General features: G+C 46.6%; 1 protein-coding gene across 7 annotated transcripts in view; it reads right to left on the reverse strand.

Moving 5' to 3' along the window:
• Positions 1-8,433, reverse strand: part of C18H16orf96 (chromosome 18 C16orf96 homolog) — a 50,179-nt gene that overhangs the window by 41,029 nt on the left and 717 nt on the right. For 5 of the 7 annotated variants that reach the window (XM_058711508.1, XM_058711503.1, XM_058711511.1 and 2 more), the window contains exon 1: positions 3,948-4,135. The exons of the other annotated variants lie outside the window; for them this stretch is intronic. The gene's annotated coding sequence lies outside the window, so the exon portion shown is untranslated. Of the gene's footprint in view, positions 1-3,947; positions 4,136-8,433 lie in introns of those variants that run through there. 7 annotated transcript variants of the gene reach the window in all.

The following is an 8,433-nucleotide window of genomic DNA, read 5'->3' on the forward strand; positions in this document are numbered from 1 at the left end:
CAAAATCAAAAGACCTAAAGACCAGACTGCCTGAATGGAAGAGGTCACAATGCTGCTCCACAGGGTGTTCCCTGCTTCCTGGAGGATTTGCTGTCCCTGCTGTCCCCAGGAAGCGACCCTGCCCTTGGGTCACCGGTCATCACCAGTCATTTGGCAACGCTGAGTTCTGACGGCAGAACCGTCGCTCAGACAATTTCAGGACAAACTTGTCACTGGACATTCTCTGAGCAGCTGGTCGGAGCCAGAAACCAATTAACATGGTTGGAAATGACCATTAGCGTTTTTTCCCTCCCAAATAAGTTGACATCAATGATTAAATCTGTTTTGTAAAATGCTGTTCATACATTTTTCCCAGACCAGGCATCTTTCATGCTGTATCATAGATGGCTAAGAAGGATAACCAGGTGCCTTTTCCTCTCAAGCTCCAGGAAGAACTGGACGCCAGGGCGAGTACTGCTGGTGAAGGCTCAGAGTTTGTGGTTAGTCAACGCGTGCCATTTCTGGCTGCCTGGTATCTGGACATTCTCCTAACTTGGGGTGAGGGTTAGGGGTTGGGGGGGTATCTCATGACAGGTGCATATTAACCCCTTATCAGACATACAATTTTCCAATTAACTTTCTTTTAGTCCTTGTTGAGGAACGTGATCAAAAAGATGTGACCTCCAATTGACCCATGAGCAGGACCCGAACACCTGGAGGCTCCTTAGCCCCTCCCCTGTCCTTGGCATGTGGCTGAAACATTTTTCCTGCCCCTATTTATGAGAGAAACGAAAGTCCTACTCATCATTCAGACTTCAGCTCAGCCATTACTTTCCAAGGGAAGCCTTCCCTACCTCCTTGATTGGAATAAACGTTCCATACTCTGGGATCTTAGTACTTCCCATGTCTTTCACATGTTGGCCATGGTCATTTGTGTGGCTATCTGGTTAGTGCCATTCTCTCTCACCACTCTGAGCTCCTGGAGGCAGATGTGAGTTCTAACGGGAGATGGCTTCTAGCAAGTACACAGTTGATACTTCATAAATACTTGCTGACTGAATGAATAAAACAGAGTCATTTGCAGAAAGCCTTTTTCTGAGGAAGGACCACAAAGGAGGCATTTGCTTCCTTTGGCTGAACCCCGGGCATGGCTCTCTGTGCAGTGCTCCTACTTGGGAGTTTGCTGAGATGCTTGGATGTGTAGATTAATGTGGGTTTGTTCTTTCTTCTTTTTGTTTTCTCCTATTACGTTGTGGGGTTTTCAGGCATTATTTCTTTAAATATTTCTTCTGCTGGGGCACCTTAACCCAGTCGATTAAGCGTCCGACTTTGGCTAGGTCATGATCGCATGATGCGTGGGTTTGAGCCCGGTGTCGGGCTCTGTGCTGACAGCCTGGAGCCTGGAGCCCGCTTTGGATTCTGTGTCTCCCTCTCTCTCTGCCCCTCTCCTACTTGCGCTCTGTCTCTCAAAAATGAATAAATGTTTAAACTTTTTTTTTACTATTTTTTCTGCTCCTTTCTCTCTCTCTTCTTTCCTTTGGTACTCCCATTACACATGTGTTGGTGCACTTCATGGTGTCCCACATTTCTCTGAGGCTCTGTTCATGTTTCCTTATTCTATTTTCTCTGTTTTTCAGATTATATAATTTCTACCAATTTAGCTTCAAGCTCATTTGTTCTTTCTTTTGCCAGTTCAACCACCCTTGTTTTATAGATGAGGAATGAGGATCAGAAACTTAAATAATTTACTGACAGCCTCACACAGCTAATGAGGGGCAGAGCCAGGATCTGAATCTAAGATCTCAGGTCTCACTCCACTTATCACTTAGGTATTCAATCATTCATTCACCCAATAAATATTTACTGAATGTTGACTACGGGCCAGAAACTACCCTCCAGGACAGAGAACCCCCAGCAGACAAGATTCTTGCCCTCACAAGAGCAGCAAACATGTCAACAAACGGGCCATGAGGTGACGCGGGCAGGTGCTCAGGGAGGCCTCGGGAGGGACATCTGAGCTGAAGACAGGATGTCCCTGGCGTTCCTTCAGGACAGAGACCTTTCTTCCTTTTGTCTGTCTCTCTAGCACCAGAACACAGAGCCCCGCACCCAGGAGGGGCTCAGTAAATGTTTGCTAAGTGGATGACAGCTCCAAAGGAGCGGTCCACTCTCACAGGCTGTGTCAACGACAGAAATATTACAAAACAGAAGCTAACACTGAAATCATTCATGCTTCCATTTAGACTCATTTAGCATTTAGGGGCGCCTGGGTGGCTCAGTCGATCAGACATCCGACTTCGGCTCAGGTCATGATCTTGCAGTTCGTGGGTTCGAGCCCCGCATTGGGCTTTGTGCTGACATCTCAGAGCCTGGAACCCACTGTGGACTCTGTCTCCCTCTTTCTCTGCCCTTCCCCTGCTCATGCTCTGTCTCTCTTTCTTTCTCTCAAAAATAAATAAACGTTAAAAAAAATTTAGAATCATTTAGCATTTACGTTGGAGGGTTGGGTGGAGGGTCTGGAAATGCCAGGTGTTGGTGAGCCTATGATGAGCAGAACTCCCACCCTCTGGTGGAGTGTAGATTGGGAGGAGGACTTTGGGAAAGTCTGTGACAGGGTATGCAGGGCTGGACACAGGTAGACCCTATGACCCAGCCGTTCTACCCCACAGTGGGCAGCCAAAAGTAAGAGACTCATAGCATGCACTACAATGTCTGTGACAGCAATCTCACAATCCCTAAGAATTCCCATCCAGGAATTACCCAGATACCCAGGAACAGCACAACAGATGAACCATGCTATATTCACACAATGGACCATCATATGGCAATGACAACGAACACCGGCAGCCTTGTGCACCGGCAGGGATGACTCACTGAGAGAAAATTGAGCACAAGAAGCCTTATAGAAAGGTGCTCATACTGTATGAATCCTTTTCTATAAAAAGCACAAAAAGGGAGCGTGGTGGAACGGTCTTTTCTGTTAGAAGTCAGCAGCGTGGTGACCCTGGGGTGACCTCACACCCAGGGAGGGTGAGGCGGGCTGCTGGGAAACACGCACGCCGACGTGTTCCGCTTCTGAAAATGCACCGTGCCGTGCACTTGCGATGAGAGCGCTTTTCTGTATCAAAGGTCTGAGAAGCCGCCACCATTCAGACAAATCACTGACCTCACAAGGTGGGTTCCACGGGGGTAGCAGGCTCCCTTCCCGTCCTGTGCTGGGTATAAAGGTAGGTTTTTACAAATGTGACAGTCTTCTGGCTCATGCTGTCTCTGGAGAGCAGCTTGGGTGGTGAGGAGACCACTGGTTTAGAGTCACGTCTGCCAGCCACCGGCGTTGCAACTCTCTACTTAGGTTTAGGTAAGTGTGTGCAGGCTCTTTGTGGGGTCAAGAGAGGTGTGCGTGCAGAGTGCTTAGCACAGTACTTGGCGCCAAGTACTCAGTGCTCAGTGATTGTTGGTTGAGTCTCCCAAAACGATCACATGATTTTGTTTGAGGCTTTTGAGCCAATGATGGGAGAGAGGGTGAAGGAGGAGGCAGAGGGTTGTGGCAGGAGGGCAGGGAGGCACCCTTGGTGATGCCTGGGTTTTGCTCCATTGGAGAGAACTGCACTGAAAATGCCCTTGGTCGCCTGGAGTGTTTGCTGCATGACGAAAACTGCACACTGCAGGCTCCAACCGGCTCCAACTTGCAATGAAGATACAAATGCATGCAAACAAATCTACTCTTAGGAGTCGGGCTGGTGACTTCCTTGTGGGCGGACAGCGAGTGGTGGGAGGGGGCACAGAGGAGCTTGCTGGGGATGGTCACTCTCTGTGTCTTCACTTGGTGTCTGCTGCACTAAGCGTGAGGTTCACGAAAACGCATCAGCCTCAACACGTTAAGACACGGGCACTTTTCTGGGTCTCGATGTGAGAATGAGGTCTGGCTTAAACTCTGGTCTAAGAGAACTATGAGGGATGCACATTACCTCCAGGACTCTGTAACGCAGGCTCCAAGTCCAGGAAGGAAAGGCAAGCAGAGGAGACACCATGTCCCCGGCACCACCATTTGGCCAGCAGATGGCAGTGGTTGTAGAGAGGATGGAGGAGCTCCCACTTTCCCCACCTTTGGGCTGATTCTGTAAAACGTGGGAAGCCGCGGGGGGCTGAGGCGGGGGGGGGGGGGGGGGCGGGGACAGTCCAGTTGAAAGCCGACAGGTGTCCATCTGGAGGCAAGGGCCAGCAGAAGGACCACTGAAGCTATGCGCTGTGGCTGACCCAGTTAGGGTATAATCTGGACTAAAAATAAAGTGCTGCTGGCTTTGCAGTACAGGTGTGAGAACAGGTGTGAGGCTCAGGGGCTGGAGGAGGGGGCAGCAGGTGATGTAGAAGCAGCCTCGTGTGTGCATCTGTGAGAAAGGCAGGTGTCAGCAGAAAGCAAACACTCCTGGGAAAAGGTGAGATCAGCAGTTACGCTGCAAGGCCACGAGTGACAGCTCCTGACGCTTCCTGGGACAGTGGGCTTCTGGTCTCAGATGCGCCCCATGAGGATTTGAGAGCAAATAACACGGATAACATCACTCTCCACAGAGGTGTGTCTTATGATGTGTCTGATTCTTCCTGAGTTGCTTTGGGTAGAGTCTCTCCCTGGTTGTTTGTTTGTTTGTTTGTTTTGGTAACTGCTTTAAGATACAATCCACATTCATCCATTTAAAGGCACAATTCAGTGGCTTTAGTACGTTCACTACGTTATGCAACAAGCATCATGACCGTCAATCTTAGAACATTTTCATCACCCCAAAAAGAAAATCCGCACCCATTAGCCATCACCCCCCGCCGTTTTCCCTGCACTCCCCCAGCCCTAGGCAACCACTGATCTTCCCATCTCTACTGACCAGCCTGTTCTGAACATCTCATACAAATGGAATCATACAATATGTGTGGTCTTATTGTCTGGCTTCTTTCACTTACGCATGATGTTCTCAGGGTTCATCCACGGTGTAGCCTGTGTCAGCACATCATTCCTTTTTTAAAAAAATTTATTCATGCATTTTGAGAGAGAGAGAGAGTGTGTGTGTGTGTGTGTATGTGTGTGTGTGTGTGTGTGTGTGTGTGTGTGCATGCATGCGCGTGTGAGCAGCAGAGGGGCAGAGGGAGAGGGAGACAGAGAATCCCAAGCAGGCTCTGTACTGACAGTGGGCCTCAAACCCACGAACTGTGATATCGTGACCTGAGCCAAAATCAAGAGTTGGACACTTAACCAACTGTGCCACCTGGGTACCCCAACACTACATTCCTTTTTATGGCTGACTAATACTCTACTGTATGGATAAGCCACGGTGTATTTATTTGTTGGTGGGTTGTTCCCACTTTTTTGGCTCGAGTGAATGTGAACATTCGTGCTATGCATATGAACAAATGCTATGGACGTTTGTATACAGGTTTGTGTGTGGCCATATATTTTCATTATTTCTTGGCCATGTTCCTAGGAGTAGAATTGTTAGTGGGTCAGTTTAATCTTCTGAGGAATATTTGCCTTTAGTTTTTGGGGTTTTTTTGTATGTATTTATTTTTGAGAGAGAGAGAGAGAAAGAGACAGAGACAGAGACAGAGTGTAAACTGGGGAGGTTCAGAGACAGAGGGAGACATAGAATCTGAAACAGGCTCCGGGCTCTGAGCTGCTGGCACAGAGCCCAATGTGGGGCTTTGAACTCATGAACCATGAGATCATGAGCTGAGCCAAAGTTCGATGCTTAACCGAATGAGCCACCTGGGCACCCCACCTTTAGTTTTTGTTTTTTTTTAAATGTAAACTCTGCACCCAACGTTAGGCTCAAACTCACACCCCGAGATCAAGACTCACACATTCTACCCCCTGTGCCAGCCAGGTGCCCCTGCCTTTAGTTTTAAGTGCAAATACAGTTCATGGGAATGCAAGCTGGTGCAGCCACTCTGGAAAACAGTATGGAGGTTCCACAAAACACTAAACACAGAACAACCCTATGACCCAGCAATGACACTATGAGGCATTTATCCACGGGATACAGGTGTGCTGTTTCGAAGGGACACATGCACCCCCATGTTTATGGCAGCACTATCAACAACCAAAGTATGGAAAGAGCCCAAATGTCCATCGATGGATGAATGGATAAAGAAGATGGGGTATATATTTATGATGGAGTATTACTCGGCAATCAAAAAGAATGAAATGTTGCCATTTGCAACTACGTGGATGGAATTGGAGGGTATTATGCTAAGTGAAATTAGTCAGAGAAAGACAAATATCAAGGATTTCACTCATATGAGGCCTTTAAGAGACAAAACAGATGAACATAAGGGAAGGGAAGTAAAAATAATATAAAAACAGGGAGGGGGACAAAACAGAAGAGACTCATAAATATGGAGAACAGAGGGTTACTAGAGGGGCTGTGGGAGGGGGGATGGGCTAAATGGGTAAGGGGCACTAAGGAATCTACTCCCGAAATCATTGTTGCACTGTATGCTAATTTGGATACAAATTTAAAAAAAATTAAAAGTACCATTAAAAAAATACAGTTCAATAATCTCTTTTATTCTTTGATTCCTTTAACAGCAAGTTGGAGATGGAAGTTCCAATTTTGTAAGCAGGGGAACTGGGGCCCAGGGCACTCTAAGGAGAGCAAATAATAATAGCTACCATCTGGGTCAAGTGCCAGCCTGTGCCAAGCACTGTGCAAAGGGACCTGGCTACAGTAAGCCATTCCATCCTTATGAGAGTCCTAGGGGGCTACTATTATGTTTATCCCCACTTCCCGGTCAGTGTTCTCAACAAGGCCATGCAGTGGTGTGGTCCAAGACTTGACTCCAGTTTGATTTTACTCAATTTTAGGCTCTCACTGGCCCCCTCTGCTATTGGGTGGACTCTGGAGGGTCAGAGCATCTCTCCTGAGCCTCTAGCATAGTGAGGTTTACCTGCCATCTTTTACTTGACCTGTACCACACAGGATACTCCGGACCACCCTTTGCCCTCCTTTCTCTCTGATCGTCCTCTTAGTGTCCCTGGATTTTCCTCTGGGTCCTGCCTACAGCCCCTTCTCTTCCTAATGGCTCTTCCTGCCCACAATTTCCACCCCTTGCACATTGCCAGATGATTTGTCGAAAATGCAGGTCTGGTCATATCACTCAAGATACAATGCTTCACATCCCCCATTACTACGGAAGTGGATAAAGTTCTATTTTCCATAGACTGGTCTAAAAGACCCTCATCTTTTCCCACCCACTACTCTCCCTTTTCACACCCTACAACCCAGCCATAAAGAATTGCTTGCATTTCCCCAGAAGCACCTCCATATGTCATTTCTCTGGGACTTTGCATAAGCAACTCTCACTGCTAGGAGTGCCCTTCTAACTTCTTTTACCTGGGGAATTCTTACACATCCTTCAAGTCCTATCTTAAATGTCTATCTCCTCTCTGAAGCTTTCCTCATCTGATTGCTCCCTCCCTGACCTCTCAGAGCACCTTGTTTTGATGTCTTCCAACACAGACTATTATATTCGTCTCCCTAGCTGGACTATGTGCAGTTTGAGAACGGATATTGGGCTTTATTCCATTCTGTATATTTCCAGGCAGAGACCAAAACTTTGCACGGTTGAACAAGCAAATGAATAAATGTTCCATATCTGCACTGTTCAATATGGCATCTACAAGCTACATGTGGCTACTGAGCCCTGGGAATCTAGCTGATCCCAAATGAGATCTGTTTCAAGTCTAAAAACACACTGGATTTCCAATCCTTAGGGTTGGAAAAAAACCCATAAAATATCTCATGGATAATTTTTTATACTGACTAAATACTGAAAAATAATATTTTGCACGCATATTGGCTTAAATGAAATATATTAGTAAAATTAACACCACCTGTTTCTTTCTACGTTTTAAAAAAAAGTTGATTTATTTATTTTGAGAGAGTCAGAGACAGAGTGAGTAGGGGAGGGACAGAGAGAGAGGGAGAGAGAGAATCCCAAGCAGGCTCTGTCCGCACTGTCAGAGCACAGGCCGACATGGGGTTCAAACCCATGAAACTGTGAGGTCACAACCTGAGCTGAAACCAAGAGTAAGATGCTTAACTGACTGAGCCACCCAGGCACCCCACTTTCTACTTTTTTTTTAAATATGGTTAGAACTTTTAGAATTACCTATGTGCTTGTTTCTCAGCTTCTTTTGGTATAAACCATTTTCCACATGGCAATCATAATGATTCCTTAAAATGTCAACTGATCATAAACAGTGGAGTCTCATTATTAGTGATAGTTATATTCTATGAAGTCACTGTAAACACTGGATTAGCGAGTAGTGAACTACCACTCCTAGGAGAAATACAGGGTAGGGTTCCTGCCAGCATCCGGTCACATTTGCATTAACCAATCAGTACATAACCATGTTTTATGAATGTTTCTATCTAAAGACATCTTATTTACTCTATGCTGCTGATTCAG

This window comes from Neofelis nebulosa, chromosome 18, assembly GCF_028018385.1.
Source record: "Neofelis nebulosa isolate mNeoNeb1 chromosome 18, mNeoNeb1.pri, whole genome shotgun sequence".
Classification (NCBI taxonomy): Eukaryota; Metazoa; Chordata; class Mammalia; order Carnivora; family Felidae; genus Neofelis; species Neofelis nebulosa.